At 37.4% G+C, this 24,960-nt stretch overlaps 1 pseudogene; it reads right to left on the reverse strand.

The window, feature by feature from the left end:
• Window positions 1–2,914: 2,914 nt before the first annotated feature.
• LOC143389902 (glutathione peroxidase 2 pseudogene) lies at window positions 2,915–3,705 on the reverse strand (annotated as a pseudogene).
• Between the last annotated feature and the right edge of the window lie 21,255 nt (window positions 3,706–24,960).

The following is a 24,960-nucleotide window of genomic DNA, read 5'->3' on the forward strand; positions in this document are numbered from 1 at the left end:
CTACACCTCACATTATATAATATTGAATATCAGAATTTTGAAATGGAAATTTTGGTTAAGGAATAAAGACACAGTGAATTATGCAATCTAAAATGTTGTAAATTGGCAATGGGACTGATCATAAGTGGTTGCTCATGATTTTTACATGTGACAGACACAAATGGATTAGAGGAGGATCCTGAGAATTGTTTTGGACAGAGTTATGAGTCCCACTCTTAAGGCAAGTGATGGATGATGTCATATGCTGATCCTCGGCTTAAAAGAGAGACTTCAGGGGCCAGGGTTGTGGCTCAGTGGTACAGTACTTGACTAGCATGTGTGAGGCCCTGGGTATGATCCTCAGCACCACATAAAAATAAATAAAATAAAAGTATTTTAAAAAAGAGAGACTTCAGAAAGATTATTGGATGAGGATTTTTGTGAGAACCCTCTGTGGATTATAACTTACTGCCCCCACCCCAGAGGCAAGAAAATCTTGCCCCTCTTATCAATACCAAAGATAGAGTTGAGATGGGAGTCTAGAGTAGACCCAGGAGGATGGTGTCTAAATGTCATCTGAAAAATCTCCAGAGCAAATCTTTATCTTACTTGAGAGAAGGAATTAATGAGAAAGCATGGAAGATATTTTGGATCCTTGAACAGGAGAGCTGACAGTAGGAATACACAGCTTACAGAGGGAATCTGAAATTCTAGATGTATTTCCAGATGCATAAGGGGCTGAGGAAGGAGTAATTGTGTGGGGGAGGAGACTACCACTCTCATTAAGGCAAAGTTAGGGGATAGTGAGAAGGCATGGGTGTGTCAGCAAAGGACTCATAAAAGCCACCATAAGAGTGAATGTCAAATCAAGAATCAGTAAATGGGATGGCATCAAGCTAAAAAGTTCCTTCACAGCAAAGGAAATAATCAAGAACATGAACAGATCGCCTACAGAATGGGAGAAAACCTTTACCGCAAGTGGTAAAGATTTACCTTAGATAAAGCATTCATCTCCAGGACATACAAAGGACTCAAAAACCATAACACCAAAACAAACAAACAAACAAATAACCCAATCAATAAATGAGCAAAAGAACTGAACAGTAACTTCACAGAAGAAATACATATGGTCAAAACAATATATGAAAAAATGTTCAGCGTCTCTAGCAACTGAACAAGTGCAAACTGAAATTACACTGAGATTCTATGTCACTCCAGTGACATAGAATGGCAATTATATGTCAGAATGGCAATTATCAAGAATACAAGTAACAGTAAATGTTGGCAAGGATGTAGAGGGAAAAGTTCACTTGTACATTGCTGGTGGGATTATAAATTGGTGCCACCAATCTGGAAAGCAGTATGGAGATTCCTTAGAAAACTTGGAATGGAACCACCATTTGACCCAGTTATCCCTCTCCTCAGTTTATACCCAAAGGCTTTAAAAATCAGCATACTGCAGTGACTCAACCACATCAATGTTTATAGCAGCTTAATTTACAACAGCCAAGCTATGGAACCAACCTAGGTGCCATTCAACATCAGATGAATGGATAAAGAAAATGTGGCATATATACACGATGGAATATTACTCAGCCTTAAAGAAAAATGAAATTATGGTATTTAGTAGTAAATGGATGTAAACTGGAGAATATCATACTAAGTGAAATAAGCCCATTCCCCAAAACCAAAGGTTGAATCTTCTCTCTGATATGAGAATGCTAACCTATAACAAGAAAGAATAGGGAGAGGAAGTACAGAAATTCACTGGATAGGACAAAAGGGAATAAAAGGAAGGGAGGGGGATGGAACTAGAAGAGGTAGTAGAATGAATTGGACATAACTTCCCTATGGTCTTATGTGAATACACTACCAGCACAACTCCATATCATGTACAACCCACAAGAATGGTATCAATGTTGTAATGGGTTGCACCTCATGTGTATAAAATTTGCCAAAATAAACCCTATTGTTATATATCTCTAAAAACAACAAATTTTTAAAAAAGAGTTAATGTCCAATGTCCACTAGACTGAAAGATAGTAGTGTCAATCCAACAGATTAACAGTCAAGTAAAAGCTATTCTGCTGAACTCTCTCCTACTTTTCCTAACTATGATCCATCAAAGAAGAGTCAGAGACAGCAGTAGGCCCATGGAACTGGGGGAGAAATAGAGTACTGTCTGTTTGAGAATCCAGCCATGTCCATGTCCCAGTCTATAACTTGAGGCTCTCCACCAGCATTCAGCCTGAAATTTTAATATTAAAATAAGTTGAACATTTTGAATATTACATATTCTGAACACTTTGATTACTATATGGTCTCATATTACCTATTTTCAGAAAGGTTTTTTAAGCTAAGAACAAAAGATATTAATTTCAAGTAGGAGATGAGAATTAAATTGTCCTATGATTATTTAAAACACATTATATTAATTCAATATAATAATTAAAATAATTTTACTGACTTTCAAAATCATGGGTTCCATGCTTTAAAATTTCAGGTAAGAATCTCCTCCTCAAATACTAGCCTTATTTCTCTCTGGCTATGCTTTATATTTTGTTAATGATTTATAGTGAGCATAGTAACCGTTAAATAAAGCATTAACTTGATAATCAGACTCTCAAATTGATACATACAAGTTGCTTTTTAAATTGGCAATTAATATTCCCCTGTATTTTAATATTTTAAGGTATCTATTTTCTGAAGAGTTCATGAAAAGAAAGGCACATTTGGAAGTTAGAAAATGAGAGTGAATAAATAAATTAGCATCAATAAATTATATTCTAAGAATATAATTCTGCTTTTTTTTTTTTTTTTTTTTTTTTTTTTTTTGCCATCTCTACATCTGACCTTTATTGTCCTCATCCGGCAGGCTGGCTCTGGGCCCTTCACACTTTTCAGGCACCACCCATAAGGGTTTATGAAAATACCCTTATTCTGTGAGGGCCCACAGCCTGCTGCCCAGTCTTAGAGCTCCAAGATGGTCTTCAGAGGGCTCAAAGAGGAAGGAAAGAAGCAGACAGGAGAGGCAGGCTTCTTCAATGAAGGGGTGATGTGGAGGGAAAGCTTCTGTCCAGCAGGGGCTCCTGAGGGCACACTGCATCCTGTGGAAGAATACTTGGGAATGAACGGAACAGGAGATCCATGTGCTCAGCAGCTCATGTAACATGATAACTTTGAGGAGGCGCTTGATGCTGATGGTAGGAAACATACGCTGTAGCCTTGGAAGAGGTTCCCTCCAACCCTATGAGGAACCTCTAGAAGTTCCAGGACACATCTGAGCAGAGCACTGGACTCCACATGATGATCTCGGGATTGGTCATGAGGGAAAACAGGTCATCAAAAGGGTAGGGGAGTGTGTCCTTCAGGTAGGCAAAGACAGGATGCTCATTCTGCCTATTTACCTCACATTTTGGACAGCAGTAAAAGTGGGCTGGTGTCCACTCCTGAGTTGGACATACTTAGGACTGTTCCCCATCTCCTCATTTTGACAGCTCTCCTGATGTCCAAATTGGTTGCAAGGGAAGCCAAGAACCCCCATGTGCCTGGGAAGGTGGCATTGCAGCTCTCACTACGTCGGGTGAAGTCCTGGGTGGTAGTGCCTCAGAGCAAGGCCACATTTTCAATGACCACTGCCATGCCTTAGAAGGTGTTCAAATCTACCTTCTCGCCATCCAGGGTGATGGTACTAAGGTCATAGAAAGACTTGGCAATGTAGGCCATGTCGAAGTTCACAGTCAAGCCTTCAGAGTGGTATGCACCCACTTAAGGGTCTCTCAAGGGAGTCTAGAATGTAATACTGCATTGAACAATTTACAGATGCTAGAGAATAAAAAAATAATGGTTTTGTATGTGTGAGTGTAAATTTGAGAAGAGATCTGTCTTAGTCCTTTTGAGTACCTATGTAAAAAGTACATGAGACTAAGTAATTTATGAATTAGAGGCATTTATTTCTCATGGTTATGAAAGCTAAGAAAAGTCCAAGATCGAGGTACGAGCAGATGTGGTATCCAGTGAAGGCCCAGTCTCTCTTTGCAAGATGGCACCTTATTGCTGCACACTCGCATGGCAAAAGTGGAAGGGTAAAAAAATGACCTAGAGGGTTCCCACCAGCCCATAATTTTTCAAATCCATTCATAAGACCCTGCTTTCATAAATCAATCATCTCATAAAAGACAAACAATACTATCACATTGATCTTGGGTTCCAAGATATATATATATATTTTTTTTTTTGCTAATTTCCCCATATTTTTTATTTGAGCATTGAAGATTTACATAATGATGGGATTTGTGGTTATATATTTGTACATGCAAAAAATGCAACTATATAATCTGGCCAATATCATTCCCCAGTGTTTGTCCTTTCTCTTCCATTCTCTCTGCCTGCTCACCCCGTCCTCCTGTGGCCCTGTCCCTTTCCTTGACTATACTGAATCTTATTTTGAAAGTGCAGAAACCATGCATTCAAACCCCAGCAGCAGAGGGAATACACAATAAGACATGAGGTTAGGACAACAGAAATAGTAAAATATTATTGGTGGAACATAGGCTTTTAAAGGAATTTCTCTCATTTTAGTAGAGTACTACCAGTTATCTTCAATGGGTTTTTCTGAGTTCTCATGTCTTTTATAAAATATTAAATGAAAAAAAATTATGCCATGATTTTACCATTCACAGGGACCACACAGCTATTTTGGCCTTTACGTTTTGTTGTTGATTTTTCCTGTGTGCCCATAATCTTCCCTTTCTTCACTGTTTTTATAGGCATATTTAAAGTGTCAGTTCCATGTACGACAGTGTAGTCAACTTATCTGACAAGATAAAATGTCAAAACAAAACCCAGTTCACCTGCCTATTCCAATTTAATGTTTCCAACAGGAATTGTATGTCTTGGGAGGCCTTTAAAAGCTTGCAGGCTAAGAAAATGCTACTTAGAGGCAAAAGTAATTAATATAAAATTTATTATTAATTGCTTAAGCTATATAGATAAACCTGAAAAAGGGTCTTTTGTGCCATCTCATATGTACCTATAGCAATACTCTGCTCAGATGTACAGAAAAGATAGAATCAATCTCCCTATCCTCCTATTACATTGAAATCCTCGAAACTATTCTTGACGGTGAGTAACAGAAATGAAAAGCAGAAGCAAAAACAAGGTAGTATTTTTTCCCCTAACATTTGTCCCCTGAGACTGTGAAAATTTCTGGTTTGGCCAAGAACTCAGTACTATAAATATTCATGAATGAATGAAGGCAGGCAGTGGATTGCATTCATAGTCCAATGACTTAACTTCTTACTCATTATCATCATCTTTTCATTGTCTTGAAAAATTGATTCCAGGAAAAAAAAAAAAAAGAAAAGAAAGAAAGAAAGAAAGAAAGACTGACCATTACATGATGCCAGACATCATTTCCGGTCCCAGCTTTGCTGTCTCCTCTCAGGGACTTAGTCAGCTTGACCTTTATTAGCTCATGAGCATCACAGTAGCAAACCCTCACCACCTTTGCTTCTATGAGGACATTTTTTCATGGGTAGAAAGGTTAAAGCAAAAATGGATTTTAATAATATTTGATGCAGAATTAAAAAGACACAGATCAAATAAAGAAATTCCTTCCACGGACACAGGGTACGAGAGAGAGCGAGCAAACAAGCACCTATTTGATTATTTCTGACCTCTCCCAAAGGCTGAAATTCCTTGCCATGCTTCCAGAACTTGGCAGAATGCTCTGTCATTCCTCGTTTGCTTGTGTGGGGCTCCCCTCACCCCATTAGGACTGAGATACTTGAAGAGATCCACAAGTTTGTCATCTTTGTAGCTTGAGGTTCATCTGCTTATGTCCCAGTATTGTCTTTATCAGGGCCAAATACTGTAGTAAACTCTTTAAGTGTGCCATTTAATTCTCTTCAATGATAAGGAAGCAGTGACTTATAAGGTTAAGTAACTCAGCCAAAATCAGAATAGTTGGTAGGTAACAAACCAAGGTTTCCTGCTCAAGCTGTCCATATCCAAAAGTAAGGCACTTTATATTGGACTTCTAAGCACCTAGTTTCAGGAAGAAAGATTTGGATAGTTTTTGCTGCAATCATTTTCATGATTTGGTATTAACTCTTAACTACCGCTTAGCCTTTCTGGATGAAATGTGCTAATCTGCCATCTCACCTCATCTACAAGCTCCATTATCCCACTAAGCACGTCCACTACCTATCCCTTTTGTCTTTTGTCTTCAATTATGATTTTGTTAAAGGGCACCAACCATATTGCACCTAGTCTCGGTTAAGCAGGCATGCCATTTGTCAAGGAGCCAAGCAAGAAAAGTCCTCCTAGTGGCCCCCTTAAGCCACAGCTTGGCACATTTCCCAGAAAGCACAGTGCATCCTATCCATGCTCTGCCCACCATAGCATGGATAAGGAAGGACATTTATACCCATTAATAGTTTCAGATGAATTTCCAACCAAATTTTATAACATTCCAGAAAGAACTACATTTCGTATTATCTTGAAGGTTTGATCTTAGAAAGGATCGGCTATCTTTCAGAGGGTTTTGAAAAATGTGTGCTGCTTTTCAAAAGACGTCACCACCACCTTTGATCTTTGGAGTCTTTTCTTATTTCTATTGGAGGTGAGAGTAAGGGGATAGAAAATCTCTTAGGAAGGAATCTCTAGGTTGTAAAATATCCACACTATAAAGACATTTGGTGTCAAGGTATCAAGTGAATAGGCTAAACCCTGGCTGACTCCAGTCCAATGCCAAGATGTGAAACAAAAATAATATGCTAATAAGTGAGTATGTGTGTATTTTGAAGTTTGATATGTTATCTGTGAGTTGTACTGTATGCTGCTTCTAGAGTCATTTATCCTATGAGTAGCAATTTAGTAAAATACATAACAGCAATTATAATACCTCATTAGAAATACCACAAAGAAGAAAATTCCAAAGCCAATTTTGGTAAAGAGAATTCTAAGATGACCCAAAGCCACACTCTCATAGAATCCTTGATCTCACACTTTGAGTATCAGTAGGAGCTAGAACTTGCTTCTAACCAGTGAAAATAACAAAAGTGGTGGAATAATCCCTTGCTTGAGAAATCTACACCATGTGCCAAAGGTGATAGGAAGTCATGGCTGTGATGTCATGATTTTATACAAGATCTGACTTGTCATACCAGAGCAAGCAGAGTAGAGGGAAGAGAAAGGGGGAGGGAGAAGAGGAAGGGATGGAGAGGGATGGGGACTGAATTAGAACAAAGAATATTCCATGTTTTGATAATTAGTCAAATGATTACTATTGTTATGTTTAACTAAAGAGAACCAATAAAAGAGAGAGAAAGGGAGAGACTGACTTTCCTGCTGACTTTGAAGAATCAAGTTTTCACTTGGCTGCCAGGAGGTAATATGACAGGAGCAGGGAGTGACCTGTGGGATATGAGTAGGTGGCCAAACAGAGAGCCAGCAAGAAAGCTCGGATGAGTCTTAAACCACCAGAAACTGAATTATGCCAAAAAAAAAAAAAAAAATTAAACTTAGAAAAGGGCCTAAGCTCCACCTAAAACCTGGTGGTCACTTTGATCACACCCTGTGAAACCTGAGAAGACCTAGCTAAGCTGTGTCTGATGGATTTATGATAATTTGTTATCCAGCATAGAAAAATAAAACTTAAAAGATTTTTTTCCCCTGAAGTCATAGGGTCTGCATTTCAATTTTTTGCAAAAGCATATTTTCTCAATAATTGAGCAGAACCTTAATGAAAAAGAATCTTCAGTGGGAGGAAGACCCATGAAACACATCATATTTTCCTGAATTAAGTGGACACAAGCATGTCCAGGAGATGCTCTAAAAAAATGAAGACAGATATCAGGCTGCTTATTAAACTCAGGACATTTTGTCAAAGGGGAGCATAAGTATTTTTCTTCAGATATTTAAAAGTTATAAAAGTGAAATAATTTTCATATTAAGTATACAGTTAAGTATTTAGTAAGAAATCATGAGTCACACAAATGTACCATCAAGGAGCTCATTCTCTTGTTGAAAGTTAAAAAATATGACATTAACCAAGTAGCGTGGTTATAGCCTGATTATAGTTCTTTGTGCTTATTTTGACATGTGTTTATGTGTCTCCAGGTGTGTCTGCAAGTGTCTCTGTCTATAGCTATGTGTATATGTGTGCATGTGAATACACATCTGTGTGTTGTACCTATGTGTATCTGGGTCTATATATGTCTATGTGCATCTGACTGTGTCAATACCTTTTTGTGTGTTTGTATCTGTGAATATGTGTTGTGAAAGTGTAAGTATGTATCTCATCAGTCACAGCATGTGTGTGTGTGTGTGTGTCTAGGTGTGTTTGTCTATGTGTATAAATGTCTGTGTTTGTGTGTCTGCCTGTGTGAGAAACTTGGAGAAGATGGAGAAAGAACCAATGAAGCCCTTCAATGGCCTTTGCAAGTGTAACGAGGAACAGAGAGAAAAAACAAAACAATAAAATGCATCAATTTTGGACTCTGGAGTCTAGTTTTAGTTTTAACTCTGTGATACATTAGTTCAATGACTTTGGTAACCTGCTTCAGTCCTGAACTTTGGGTTTCTCATAATAAAACAAGAATCATATCCTAAGAACTTTAACTAGCCCACTGGCAGGATAGTTTAGAAAGTTGTTTGGCTCTCTGTAATAAAACTGAATAGACTCATGCCCTGTGACCCAGCAATTCCTCTCCTAGGTATCTACAACCAATTCCATGTATTAATCAAAGGCATGCATTGGACTATTATAGCAGCACTAGGCCAAAACTTGAACTACCCTAATGTCTATCAACAATAAATAAATAGATAATCTATGGTATACATATTTAATAGAGTATTATACAGAAGCAATCTGTTGCTTACAAAAATATAGGTGAATCTCACAAATGTAATATGGACAAAAGAAGCCAGGTACATATGAGTTATATAAAGTACATAAATAAGCAAACCTAAGAAAACTTAATCTACACTCTTGGAACACAGGATTGTGTTATTCTTGACAAGAAACCCCTGGGAAAGGGTCATGTGATGTGAGAGGTGTCATCAGATTTCTCATTCTGAGTCCTGGTTACTTGTGTGTTCAATTTGTGAAATCTCATGGAGTTGCACACGTTTTATATGTGTACTTCTGTTAGAATATTGGATGTTGATACATTCTGAAAGCATAGTGTCAAATAACTATGATGCTCTAGTTAGGATGGTATACATGATCATGACTCTACAAAGTTCAGCATGGCATTTCTATGAGAAAACTTTTTTTTTTTTTTCAAACTGTGAACAATGACCACTAGTTAGTCATAAAATCAACTTATGGATTCTGACATATATTAAGTAAGTGAAAGAGAACAGAACAGAAAATATCACAGTGGATCTGAGGGTGTAACTCAGTGGTAAAATACTTAAGTGCTTGCTTAGCATGCACAAAGTTCTTTGTCTGATCCACAACACTGAGAGAGAGAGAGAGAGAGACAGGGGGGAAGAGAGAGAGAACATGCATTACATACAAAGATCATTTTGTGATAAAGACATACATATATGTGTTACAGGGCTCCATATGTAAAATATACTTTGTATTAAGCATCACTGTTAAAAAGCATCAATGTTACTGCCATGTAAGGCCAATGATATGCATTCATACAGACTGTCCCTGCAGGATGGCTCACTGAAGCAGTGAGCAGGTTTGATTTCACCTAGTGACATGAAGAAGCATTTCAACAGGGGAATCGTAAAATACAATTAAATCATAACAAGCTTATATTCATAAGTAAGAGCAACCACTGGTCACTCCTGGCCATTTGCCAGAAGACCTGGGCCTGTTCACACAGTGTGGGGCCTGCAGGCTATGGATTCCTTCCATAGTCGGGAGAGCTATGGTCTTCCAAGTGAGGTTCTTCAAAGTGCACAGACTTCGTCTCAACCATTTTTCTCAGGAACACTAGAGCAGATGCAGCAAGTGGTAGCACTGTGCTTGGGTGAAGATGTGGAATGGAAAATATTGTTCATTTGCATATTCCCAAAATAATGGGATGAAGATAATAATTAATAGCTATATTTATGGCCCTTGATTTAATTAATTCCAGCTAAGATGTTTGTAAACATGTGATTTTATGTTTGGGTAAATGTGTCAATGAGAAAATTAGTCACGAATACAGGCACTGAGTAAAAATTAAAAGGCCACCCACAAAAGCCGGGGGACTAGATAGCTTTTGGTTTTCTACTTCGGGACATTTCACCCACGGAAATCACTAGCACTGTTCTATGATAGTAAGGGTTCTGGAGAAGTGGTGGGGAGAACAGCACACACAAAATCAAGGGTGAGTAAAGGGTAGGGTGAGGTTAATGTTGGAGCCTGTTCCAAATTCAGATGATTGCAGCTTTAGAAAAGCAGGCGTTAGAGGTGGGGTCTTTCACAGCAGACCTACACACCTTAACATCTTTCCCAAGGAAAGGAAATTTGAAATAAGAATACCAGTGAGGGAATAGGATTAGAGATGAAACCTGCCTTATTTAGAGACAGAGATTAGCCTAACACTCTGTTTTTCAAAACCAAATGGGAATTAAATGGTGAAGAAGGGCTGTTCAGAGGGACAAATGTGCAATTTTATTAAAGACTAATTTTTTTTTCATTGGGCATAGTTATGAGATATAGTGTGATAAATTGATGCATGCATAATTGATGGGATCAGCATTGCTGTGTCCTTAAACATTTATTATTTCTTGTGCTAAGAAGCTTCAAATTCCTCTTTTCCAGCTTTTTATAAAATATATAATAAGTTATTGTAGACTACAGTCACTGTACTGTGCTATAGAACACTGGAACTTATTCTTCCTGTCTAATGGCATTTTAGTACCTGTTACTCAATCATGTTCCATTTTCTTTATACTTCCTAAGCTCTAGGGATCACTGTTCCACTCTCTACTTCTGTGAAATCAACTCCTTTTAGATTCCACATATGAGCGAGAACATGCAGTATTTCGTTTTCTGTGTCTGACTTATTTCATTTAACACAATGTCTTCCAGATCTATCCATAAAACTGAACATGATAGAATTTCATTCTTTTTATGGCTGAATAATATTCCATGGTGCAGAGGAAGAACTTTTGTATGGTTGGTGGGAATATAAATTAATACAGCCATTGTGGAAAAGACAAAAGGGGTCCCTCAAAAACTAAAAATTCAACTACCATATGATTCAGCTACTTCACTCCTGGGTATTTATTTAAAGGACAGTAAACCTATATAAAAGAGATACCTACATGTCCATGATTCTTACAGCAGTATACACAAAAGCTAAGACATGTAATCATTTGTGGCATCCTATGACAAACAAATGAAACATAATGAAAATTTTTGAGAAGCCATTTATGGACTGATCCGGCAAAAAATACAAAGAAAAGGCATTCCAGGTAGGAACATCCACTGACCAAAGTTACACAGGTGGTTGGAACTGACTAAAAAGAGAGACACATTCAGATTTGCTCCAGTCCTGACGCCTCAGGTCAATGAGCTCCCTTGGCCTCTGTGTAGGAAGAGACCCTGAAAATCTTCCCCCTGAGCTGGGGGCCTTCCCTTGGGCTGGTGAAAGATGGGAGCACAGAGGACAGAAACTCCCTGCCTTCAACTCTTCAATTGCCAAGTGCTCCTGTCCTGGGAAGGGTCAGGTGGAAAAGAGAAACTTCATATCAGAGATGATGATCATCGCCCTAATTAAGGCCACTGTCTCATGCGGTGACTGCAAACACAGCTTCAAAGGCTCCACATCAGGGAGAAATCTGACTGGGAAAGGAGAGGCACAGGGAATCCTTTACGTAACCAAGAATGAAGGAGAATCTTTAATTTTCTGTTAATTACATCTTTTAAGTCTATAATTTCTGAGTCGGGTAGATAGGCCAAATCAAATCAGTGCTGCCGCGACACAGCAGTTCCATTTTAATTAACAGCCACCACCTTCAGATTACCTCTAGTAAGGACAGAGACTGGAGTTACCCAGAGCCTCCGTCTTTACTTCAGCTTTTCCCTTTTAATTGTTGCCTGAGCAGTTTTCACCCTTGACTTTAATGAAATAACTTTGCAGTGCAGCATTTTAATTCATAATAGCTACAGAAACAAAGGAGAATGCACTCCTCTGAGTCGCGCGCACACACACACACACACACACACACAGGCACACACATACACAAACACAAATATACATACATCTATTCATAGACATGCATAGGTATATATTAGCATCTAAAATATATGCAATATTTAGACATTTTTTCTGAAATAGGATCAGCTATGAATAGGATGACAGTATTCTGAAAGAGTTCATAGATAACTGTTAACTGGCTCATTTTCCAGTCAAAATGTGAACAATCCACAGAAAATAAAGTCAGTATTATTCCATGTGGATGAAATTCTGGCCCAGGTAGAAATGCAAAGCATTCATACATGGACAGTGGCACGGATTAGCTCATCATGAGATCATGGGTTAATCAAGAAAACATGAATCAAACATTAATGAACCATGAGGAAGGAAAACGATGAAACTCATAAAGTTATTCTGGCTTTATTCAAATCCTAAATTTTCAAGTATGGAATTATATTAGTGTATATAGTATATTAATGGGTACTCTATGGGATATTAACTAAGCTATTCTTTTACTTGTATTTCTTATTTCCTTATGACTTAAAAGGTATAAGTAAAAAAAAAGTAATGAGGTGCTACTCTGGGGCATTTATAGTAGGAGGCTAAATAAATGTGAGTGAAGGTTAACCTCATCAAGGATGTGACTCAAAATATAGAGGTGGGGAAAAAAAAGACTATATAAATTTTTGCCTAGCCAGGTGCAGTGGCATTCACCTATAATCCTACACACTTCAAAGGTTAAGGCAGGAGGATCAGTAGTTTGAGGCCAGTCATGGCAATGTAGTGAGATCCTACCTCAAAATTAAAAAATAGGAAAAAAGGGGGATGGTATAGCAGTTGGGATGTAGTTCAGTGGTTAAGTACCCCTGGGCTCAAATTCCAGAACTGGAAAAAAAAATTCTGCCTCCAGGATGAATTCTTATTGTATATTAAATTTTTGATGCGAAAATATTTGGAGGGTGGGGAGGAAAATCAAATTTAAAGTATAGAGATGACCTGAGACCCATTTATTTACTTACTTCCCCAGTTTTACCACACAGGTTTGTTTTAGTAGACATATAAACACAGGGTATATAGAATTCACCTATATTTTCACATATTATTGGTATAATATTTTGAATTGATAAATGATAAATGATAAAGGCTGCTCAATATGTTATTTTTTAGTTGGAATAAACAATGCATATGTTTGTCAGTTCAGATTCTATTTATGTTTCTGTTTGTGAAGAACTATGATTTGATAACTATTATGGATCTGATCTTACTCTAAGACTCTTGGCCAACTCTGCTGTCCCATTTTTTAAAAAGAGGATATAAAATGCAGTATCACTTATAAAATCTCCATTTCACACCATGTTCTTATGGGCACCAATTATGTTTTCAACCAACCCCTGACCAGCATTGGTTAGCTGCATTACTCAAAATATTAATTTGAAACCTTTCTCCTTTTTCTTCCCTTTTGCAGATGTGAGCTAATATTAGACTTAGTTATGAGATGTATTTAATTTCTTTTGTGTAAAGGAAACCATGGTGATACTAGCAAGGCTTTACAATAATACAACACAGAGAGTTATCCCAGATGAAGTCTGAATTTGCAGAATTATTACAGAGTCCCATTTTGGCAGAGGGTAGTAATAGTGCCAGAATGCTACATAAAGGTCTCTCCACGTGACTGCGCTTCTGCTTATGGATATTTGTGTACTTCCTCTTGTAAACCCAACACACACATATAAACCGTTAAAAGAATGTAAAAACAGTTTAGCCAATGAGTCATCACACAACCCCTGCTTTGTTCCAGTGTAATCATAGCTGCACATTAATTTGGATGCTAACTATGCCCCTTTGGTAAACACAAAGGCAGAGGACCTTGTGCACCCAAGGAGATGCTTTAAAGGGCTCACTCAGTGAAAACATCTGCAGAGACTATTTTAAATCAGGGCCTCCAAATTACATCTTCAGGAAGAGTACGCTACTCCCTGCAGAAAATTAAAGTTTCACAGTGAAGCTACATTCAGAGAGGAAGAGGGAAAAAATAAACAAAACAAAAAAGACAGAAATAACCAGAAAAGAAAGAACAAAGGGATGAAAGAAAAGGTAAGAAAGAATGCAAGATATTCCATACCTATCTCTGGAGTCCAGCGAAAGCAAATGCTAACATCTCCAAAGTTAGATAGCTTCTGTGAGAAATCCAAGCTATGTTGTTAACTTTTTGTTGTTGCTGTTGTAAAGAAATTAGAAATCCAATCTATAAGGAGAGAGAAGAACTGTCCACCAAGTGGGAGTTTCCCTGGGATTTTATATTTCTTCCTCTGGAAATTTCAGGCTCACCTTATCTTCCCAACACACAAGTAACAAAGTGAGAGCATTTCTCTTTGGGATGTGAGAGATACAGTCCAAAGTCAAGATTGCAAACTTTGCGGGGGAGGGGGGGAGGTACTATAAACCAAAGCAGACTGTTCCTGCAGGACTTCTCAGAGCTTTTCACATGCTAATGAACATCACCATTTCCAATGTGAGGGAGGCATATTATATGTAGTGGGAAAGTAGATCAAGGCATTCTTTAACCAGAGCAAATACACTGAGAGAAATCATGCCCCCTAAAACTGATTCTGGAAAAGACTGAATCAGACATTTTTTTTTTTTCAGTTTTTATGCATCAGGTAAAATCATAACTTAAGAAATCTTAAAACAAAAATTTCAAACATATTGAATATGAGGTCAAGAAATTTTAAATTTAACTGCAGTTTGTCAATTTCTGTATCCTCCTCTGCCTGTTTTTTATTTTAATTTGTTATATATGATGGCAGAATGCATTACAATTCATATTAAACATATAGAGCACAATTTTTCATATCTCTGGTTGTACACAAATTATATTCACACATTCGTGTCTTTATACATGTACTTGTACTTAGAGTAACCTATGTCATTCCACCATCATTTTTACCCTCATGCCCCCTCCCTTCCCCTCCGAAACCTTTGCCCTATCTAGAGTTCCTCTAATCATCCCATGCTCACCCTCCCAACCCCATTATGAAACAGCCTCCTTATATCAGAGAAAATATGCAGCCTTTGGCTTTTTGGGATTGGCTAACTTCACTTAGCATTATATTCTCCAACTCCATCCATTTACCTGCAAATGCCATGATTTTATTCTCTTTTATTGCTGAGTAATATTCCATTGTGAATATATATACCACATTTTCTTCATCCATTCATCTACTGAAGGGCATCTAGGTTGGTTCCACAGTTTAGCTATTGTGAATTGTGCTGCTATAAATATTGATGTGGCTGAGTCCCTGTAGCATGCTGTTTTTAAGTCCTTTGTTATAGAATGAGAGTGAGATAGCTGGGTCAAATGGTGGTTCCATTCCCAGCTTTTCAAGGAACTTCCGACTGCTTTCCATATTGGTTGCACCAATTTGCAGTCCCACCAGCATTTATATATAAATGTTCCTTTTTCCCTGCATCCTCACCAACAATTATTGTTGTCTATGTTCTTAATACCTGCCATTCTGACTGGAGTTGAGATAAAATCTTAGAGTAGTTTTGATTTGCATTTCTCTAATTTCTAGAGATGTTGAACATTTTTTCATATATTTGTTGCTTGATTGTACATTATCTTCTGAGAGGTGTCTGTTCAGGTCTTTGGACCATTTATTGATTGGGCTATTTAGTTTTTTTGTGTTTAGCTTTTTGAGCTCTTTATATACCCTAGAGATTAGTGCTCTACCTGATGTACAAGTGGTAAAAATTTGCTCCCAAGATGTAGGCTCTCTATTCTCCTCACTGATTGTTTCTTTTACTGGGAAAAAAGCTTTTTAGTTTGAATCCATCCCATTTATTGATTCTTGATTTTAATTCTTGTGCTATAGAATTCTTATTAAGGAATTTGGGGCCTAATCCGACATGATCGAGATTTGAGCCTACTTTCTCTTCTAATAGGCCCTGGGTCTCTGGTTTAATTCCTAGATCCTTGATCCACTTTGAGTTGACTTTTTGCATGGTGAGAGATAGGGGTTTAATTTCATTTTGTTGCATATGGTTTCCAGTTTTCAAGCACCATTTGTTGAAGAGGCTATTTTTTCTCCAATGTATGTTTTTGGTGCCTTTGTCTAATATGAGATAATTGTAATTATGTGAGTTAGTCTCTGTGTCCTCTATTCTGTACCATTGGTCTATCAGTCTGTTTTGGTGACAATAACATCCTGTTTTTGTTACTATTGCTCTGTAGTTTAGTTTAAGGTCTGGGATAGTGATGCCACCTGCTTTGCTCTTCTTGCTAAGGATTGCTTTAGGTATTATGGGTCTCTTATTTTTCCAGAAGAATTTCATGACTGCTTTTTCTATTTCTATGAGGAATGTCATTGGGATTTTGATTGAAATTGCATCAAATCTGCATAGTGTTTTAGGTAGTATGGTCATTTTGACAATATTAATTCTGCCTATCCTAACAAGGGAGATTTTTCCATCTTCTAAGGTCTTCTTTAATTTCTCTCTTTAGTCTTCTGTAGTTTTCGCTGTAAAGGTTTTTCACCTCTTTCATTAGGTTGATTTCCAAGTATTTTATTTTTTTTTGAGGCTAATGTAAATGGGGTAGTTTCCCTTGTTTCCTTTCCAGAGGTGACTCAGACATTTTAGATAAGGTATCTAACAATATTTTATATTTAATAGAGCAGACTGTTTTTAAAAGTCATTACTAATAAACTTGTGAGAAATTTATTAAGAATTACTTTAGGAATGGACTTTTGTATTGTGGGTAGAGATTAATAATTTTAACAAACAAATTGATTAGAAACTGGTTCTTACAACCTTTAAGTTTGGCCTTTCTGCATGTTGGTATTTTTTACTAATACACAAAATAAAATCATGCAGGAATTCAGCATTAACTTGGCTTTAAAAAATTAAGATATTAGATCTTTGAGAGTCAGGTGAAAATTTGTAAATAAAAACACCAGCAATAACTGGAACCCATGTGGATCGAGATTGATGGGGGTAGGGAACTTATGATGTTTGCTAGACTTACTATTTAACATTAGGCAATATATATATTTTTTTAAAGATAGAGTGAGAGAGAGAGAGAGGGAGAGAGAGAATTTTAATATTTATTTATTTTTTTTAGTTTTTGGCGGACACAACATCTTTGTTCGTATGTGGTGCTGAGGATCGAACCCGGGCCGCACGCATGCCAGGCGAGCGCACCACCGCTTGAGCCACATCCCCAGCCCCTAGGCAATATATTAAAGTCACCTCCACTGTGCTTGACATATGATAAACACCCAATGCTAGTAACTATTTTCACATGCTATTGATATTGTTATTTAATATACAACAGAAAAAAAATGAGATATTTATGAGCATGGAAGAAACCTCTAGAAGAAAGAAGACGAAACCAAGTGATGATTTCTGACAGAGTGATCCTCAAGTACAGATGACAGAATGAGTTTGTTCTTGAACTAATTTAATCTAATCAATCCATTCCTTATTCTAGTCTAATGACCAGAGGTAGCTCAGTATTTGGATGGTCTAATTCAGCTGACATCACCAGCAGCTCCACACACTTACCCAATTATTTTTCTATACCATCATGTACAAAATGTTGGCCTGAACATCTATTTCCCCACAATCTAGACATTTCTCCTCCTACTAACCAGCCAAGTGATACTAAATACATCAAATAAATTAATTAATAAAAAAAAAATATGTCTTACCATCTACTTGGGTTTGAATGTGTCCCCTCCAAACTTTACTTCAAAACTTGATCCCCGTTGCAGTGTTATAAGGTATTAAGTGGTATTAAGGGGATGGGGACTTTGGGGAAATATTTACAAATAGTGCTTTATAAGAGGGTAATAGCATAGAGTTTCATACTCTTCCCCTTTTCTTGTCTCTTTTAAGACCTCTCTTAAATTGGGAGGCATGGAAGTATTATAAATAAAAACCCAGGTCCTGGAGGTGGAGAACCCTAATGTTCAGGGTCCTTTAAATTAATAGCCCAATCCCCCCCCCCAAAAAAAACAAGGAACATTGACATCTATCCTAAAGTGTTGATGGAAAGATTAATAGAAGATGCATGCATGGAATTAGCACACTTCCCGGCAGAGAGTTGATGTGAAGTAAATGTTAGATGCTGTCAACCTTATTTGACTAAGAACCCACTGACCAGAGGTTCCACTGGAATGATTGGCAACTTGAAACATGTGCAGAATACAAATTATAAATCGATTATTTCACTCACACAAGATTATTTTGCAGAAGTATAATGTAAACCAATTTTATTTGATTGTCCTGAACCATTGAAACACTATTCATTGATTTAAATGAAATTGAAAATCAGGAGTCACTTTAGCAAGTAGAAGCCATATTCATAGTTATTTTATCCCAATATAACTGATTTATCTAAGAGACTCCCTCTCAAAGTTATTACTCAAGTCTGTGAGAAGATGATGATCATCTACAATTCACGATGATTTAAGGAGACTGGACTTCAATCTGTGTGAATACACATGTGCCTGTATGTGTGTGTGTTCACATGTGTGTGTTGCCCTGCATGGAACAATTTTTTTTCCCTGAAGTAGCCATAGGAAGAGTTGTGTGTGTGTGTGTGTGTGTGTGTGTCTGTGTGTGTGTGTAAATTTTCTTCCTACCCTATAACCATAACAGCAGCTTAATATTTGACCATATGATTATACAGTACACAAAGGAAAAAGTACAAGAGCAATAATAATAACCAATGGATTTTTTTATTGCATTATAGCTTATAAAATATTTTCCCACTCATTATCTCACTTGATCCTCCCAGAGGACAGTTCAAATAATTGTAAGTAATATTTCCATTTCAAAGTAGAAGGAACGGAGATCAGATGTCTTAATTAAAGTCACAGAGCTACTCTTTGATACAGGTGGTACTAAATCTGTCATTTTCAACTTCAAATATCCTTTACATTATACCTTGCTATAATAATTAGGTAAAAGCTAGATGGACAGATTAATTACCTAGAATACAGTTAGAAAGAGAAACTGCATTAATGCATCCACTCTACCATGTAAAATAATTTCTATGAATCTGTTTTCAAAACACTCCATCTTTTCCATCTGGAGTACCAATATCATATACAAGAGGTTGCATAATATTTGATTGTGCTAAACTTATCTGATGCTATTTACCCATGAAACAAGAAATTTAATGTCCCTGGAAAATTTACCATTAAATGAAAATTCACAGCATTGTCTAGCTAATCCAAGTGTCTTTACACTTTGTAGACAAATAGTTGGTTTGCTGCCTTACTCAACATCCAGGCTGCCCACTGAATGAGGAAAGTCGAATTGGCTCATCTCTGGGGAATTCTCCACTTAGCCATTCACAGCTGAATTCTTCTATCCCAATGAAACACCCAGGCTAACAGGCCACAGAGAGAACCATTAGAACCCCATCATTCAGAGGGTGCTCATCTTATTTTACTAGCTTCAAACTTGAACCCATACTGTCCTCTACAGAGTGATGGGAGTTTTTTGTCATCTGGGCACAATATTCTGAACCTTTAAGGTGGCTACAAATATTATTAACTACAAAGCTGGCTTGTCCTAGATAAACTCACAGAAACAAAGCAATCTCAAAGAAACATAGACTCTCTTAAACCCTCTGGAACATAAGAAATGACCAAATTTATTCACATTCAAAGTGTAGACTGACATATTTGAGAATGTCAAGTGGTATAATAAGACCGGACCTTGATGATGAAAATAGACATCAGAGTGACGTTGCATAGTTAAGGAACTTAAATAACTTAGATTGTCATCTTTGCTGTAATGTAAGTTCACTGAGTCCAGAACCAATGTGTTTTGTCAACAGCATCCAGAATGTCTCCTGGCACTTGGTAGATATATAATAAACTTTAAAAAATAACTGTATGAATAAATAAGTGAAGAACTGAGAGACATGCATGATACTCAAGCAGGGAGAACAGCATGATTAGATTGGTCTTTTAAAAGACAACTTGCATCCTTCTGTGATTACTTCCTTTCATTTTTACAAGGATTCTTTTGTCTTTCTTTTTCTGGTACTAGGAATTAAACCCAAGGGTTTAGTTAATTAAACTGAGCTACATACCCAGCATTTTTTTTTTTTTTTTTTTTTTTGAGACGGGGTATCACTAAGTTGCTGAGGCTAGCTTTGAACTTGTGATCCTCCTACTTCACCATCCCAATTAGCTAGGATTGTAGGTATGTGCCCCTGCTGTAAAAGTAGTTTTTGATAATATAAATTGTAGGTGTGTGCCCCAGTACAAGTAGTTTTTGATAATATAAATTTATTACTTAATATAAGCCTTCTAGTTTCTACTCTTCTCCTGCCATGATTTTTTCTCAACAATAAAAAGACTTACCTAACACACAAGTTACATCAGAACCTTTTCCAGTTAAAACCCACCATTGGTTTCCCATCTCACTTAGATAAAAATCTAAAGTTCCTCCAGTGTCCCAAAGTGCTTTGCAGCATTTCTATCCCCAATTTTCTTTATTTTCTTCCCTGATTGCCCTCCCTCCCCCTTTCCCTTCCAGACATACAGGAACCCTGATACTCAATGCATAATCCAGGCACACTCCTCCCTAACCTCCCTTTTATCCTCTCTACCATATCCACAACCTCACCTCTTTCTGTTTTATGTTCAAATGTCACTTTCTCATAATGTCTCCCCTAAACAACTTACTGAAAATTTCTTTTCTGTGTCTTTCTCTGTTTCCATTCTCCCTTACCCAACTCTGCTTTTTCTTGTCATAAAACACTTATTTCATTTAACCATTCTCTATAATTTACCTTTATTTGTGTTTATTTTCCATTTTTTCTCACTTAACAAGAACACAATATTGTTGTCCACTGATGTGCCCAAATATTTATGTCTAAAATTAGCCCAGCACATATTAGGTACTTTATAGATGGTTGCTGAATTGCACTGAATGTCGAACTATTTGAATAAAGATTTAAGTTTTGATAAATATAAAGCAGAACGGGTGCATGTGACTGACCTAGTTTGCAAAGTGATTCTCAGAAATGAATAATAAAAGTGAAAAATCCTCACAAGAGTATAAGATTGAATATGCTTATAAGGTTATTTATTACTGACATCACAAAGAGCATGAGTCAAATAGGCCACCAGTTCATCTTTTTGCCATCTGGATGTTGTACTCTCCAAGGACAGGGAAGAAAACAGGAGAGTAAAGTGAGGTTCTGGAAATGAAAATCCATTCGCTTGGTAAACACAGATGGACAGATGGATAAATTGTGGTCATTCTGTTCACCTAAGCTAGATATAAATAAGAAGAATCAGAAATGTGGATGCAGGAAGATACAATGGCACCCAATGTCAGTGTGTAAAATTGCAGCTGCTGCCAACCAATGCACATGACATACACAGGTGCATTTAAAAAGTTATATCTGGGATTACTTATTCCATTCTACAACTGCTATATGGCCTTGTACAAATATCAAAATGTACCATGTGATTTATGTTTGCCCTCCTCCCCACCCCATCTATTCTCTCACTTCTCCACCCTGGCAGAACAAGGGATTGTAGTACAAAATCAATGGCCTCCTTTGCCTTCTAGTTCCAGATCTTCTTCATCCCAGGAAGAGACTGGAGGTAGGGAGCAAGATAAAGGCAAGTCAATTTTTTCCCCCAGTTCCCTCCATGTAGGGTCTGCTGGACTCTATGACTTTCAATTAAGCACCTTTGCTTTTAAGGTGACTTCTGCCTGATTCCCTCCTTCTGGCTCCTGGCATCCTACCTTTCTCTCTGTCTCTCAGGCCTATGAGTAGTGATCACCCTTCCCTTCCTAGCTGCAAGGTAGTTACTGTCTCCTCTGTAGTTCACCAAACCACCCACACTTTAAAAAAAAAAAAAAAATCCTTTCTTGAACTTCATTTTGATTATACTAATTTGAAAGTGCCAATCATTAAGGTCTTACTAAAACAATTTTTTTAATTTATATCAGTAAAAAAATAATATCCACCACCCAGGGTCAGCAAAATGTTTATAAAATACTCAGCATAGCATAGTAGCTGTCCTGGGAAAAATTCAAATTATCAGATTTTTTTTTTTTTTTTTGGCCTGCTTTGCTTGCAACGTATCACAGAGCACTCTAAACTTCTTATTTGTTTTCCTCTCCAAGGACTGAGTGCTCCTCAAGGCCAGGGTTACAGGCTCAAAGATCAAGACTTGTGCAACCAGCAGAAAACCTGCAAATGTCAGTTAAATGATCACTGAGGGAATGTGGCATACCAGCAGCAAATACAGGCCTCCAGAACAAGCATGCCCAGGTCAGCAACAGCATGAGAATTTATAATTTGAAGATGAAGATGTTAGAATTAGTTATAGGGCTGAAGAGTAAAGGCAACTTTGATCTTTCTAGTCATATTTAGTTAGTAACATGTTTGAGAATCTTTGTGTGTGTGTGTGTGTGTGTGTGTGTGTGTGTGTATGTACAAACATAGTAATAGGTGGATGGATATACGGATAGATAGGTAGACACATGGATGGAGAAAGACAGAGGGGGTCCTACTCTAGTTACTTGACACAATTTTCTTAAGAATGATACCCTGGAAATGAACAGTAACTGAATAGAGGGTTCCACCAATCCATTATCAGTTGACTAATACTGGGGAACACAACTATTAAAGGGGGTGATTAGACTAAAAGAAAAGTGCATATAATTTTTAAAATCTAATAGTGAAAATCCAACTTTTTATATATGGTCCAAATAACATAATTACCAAATCTGTTAAGGCATTATTTCTAAAGAAATTTTAACTGCTTAAACATCATGCATTAAAGCACAAACCTATTCATATTTGCACATATGAGAAAATTAAAAGACAGATTTTTCCTTCAAGTTGAAAATAAGATAGCTGATGGTGACCTCAGCAATTTCCATTTCCATTTAGATGCAGACATGCATATTATGAAAAACTCTATATATGCATCCTCTCCCCCTGGAGATCCACTGGTCTGTAGTAAAAAGGGGGCATTTGTTGAGTGGGAGGGATTCTGGCATAACAACTAGCAGTCTGTTCTGCATGTCAGGAACCAATTCAATAGAACTGGTGGACTACGTAACAGCATGTTTCTGGGGATAATTTCCTGTTGGACTACAGCCAGCCCCCAATTTTATCTCATCTCCCCGTTGGTTTCCTCTTTATTCTTACCTAGAGCAGCTCTCCCTTTTGTGTCTGTACCTCTGCTGACCAACAGGTGTGCCATCGTCAGTGATGGTTCCTTTGTTGAATTTTCTGACTGCAAGCTGGTGTTTGCCTGCCTGTGAGAGTGAGTGCATGTATCTGAGAGTTTGCGGCAGAACTAAAGTACACATGGGTGTATATTTTGTAGTATAATTTACATCTTATCATTTTTTATTTGCACTTTTCATAAAGTCTCTGCACATTTTCATTCTGTAACTTCAATAACCAAAGAACTGGGTTGGATCAAAGACAGGCAGCGTTTTCTCTCTGAATGTGTCCACAAGCGGCACAGAAAATCCATCAATGACCCTACTAGATATATGATGTATTGTTTTGTACCCTAGCAGAAACTTACATGAGGTGAACATGGACCTGGGTTTGAGATCTCTTTCTGACATTAACCTCTGGGTAGACTTGGAAAAATCACTTGTTCTCTCTCAAACAATCCCTTTTAAAAAAAACATATGCTATATAATTAGTTAGCTCATAGTATGCTTGGGGGGAATATAATATGTTTGGTGTGCTGAGGACATAGTGTGTAAGAGAATAGAATGAGAAAGAAAAGGAGAAAAAACAAAACAAAACAAAACAATGATCCATCATAATAGCCGAAGCTGGGAAGAGGCTAAGGATAAACAGAGGAACTAGGGGAGTAGAAAAGGGGTGGGAGGTACAGCTTCCTGCTATTCAATGGGGGTACCATTAAAGGAACCTCCAGGTAGCCTGTGGGTGGCTTCACACAATGCTCTGTTTATTCTGAACACAACATGTCTTTTAATAATTCCAGCCGTGCCCACACCTGAACGATATAATTATATCATTTCTCTCGGTCATTTCTTGCTAGTCACTGAGAGCAAACAGGCAAGAAGAAACATTTCCTCATTCTGAATATGCACAGCCTTTTATCTGCAATTCTCAAATGAGATTTATCAATTTCTACTTGGGAATTTTCAGAATTGTGTACATGTCTTATCTTGTCCCCTTAAATTCCATGCTCCTTGATGACATGTTCGTATCTGAATCATGTCCCTCCCTGTCCTCCTTGATGTGCCTAGTAGGCAATCTTCAGTAAGGAAATGCATAGATATATACCAGCAATTCCAGTTTAGGAGCAAAGCAACAGACTGCTGGGGCCAGAGGTTGGCTGACTGTGGGACCAGCAAGGAGGCCTACAGCAAAGTGCCCAAATTTTCTAATTCATACAACTAAGAAATAAGTTTGCTATTAGGAGGAACAAAGGGAGGGACATCGGGAAGGGTAGGGAAGAAGGGAAGGAGACAGAAGAGACTGGGAAGGAAGAGTCTATGACAAATAAGCTTTGCCTCTGTAGACAAAGGAAGTTAAGTCCATTTCTTCCTCTTATTTGTTCCTCAGAGCCATTAGTGTGCTTCTATTAACATGGTCACAAAGCGGATTTATATGTACCAGACCAGGAAGCCATTTTTGACCAAATAGTTTTTAATCTCTACAATCCTGAAACAGTAGTACTGACTTTATCAATATAAAAAACAATACACACTAATATTAATTTTTTTCTATTTTAATGGTCAACCTAAAAAAATCATCTTTGCAACAAATTAAAATGGTTTATTA

The sequence above is a fragment of the Callospermophilus lateralis genome, chromosome 2 (assembly GCF_048772815.1).
Source record: "Callospermophilus lateralis isolate mCalLat2 chromosome 2, mCalLat2.hap1, whole genome shotgun sequence".
NCBI classification, from domain to species: Eukaryota; Metazoa; Chordata; class Mammalia; order Rodentia; family Sciuridae; genus Callospermophilus; species Callospermophilus lateralis.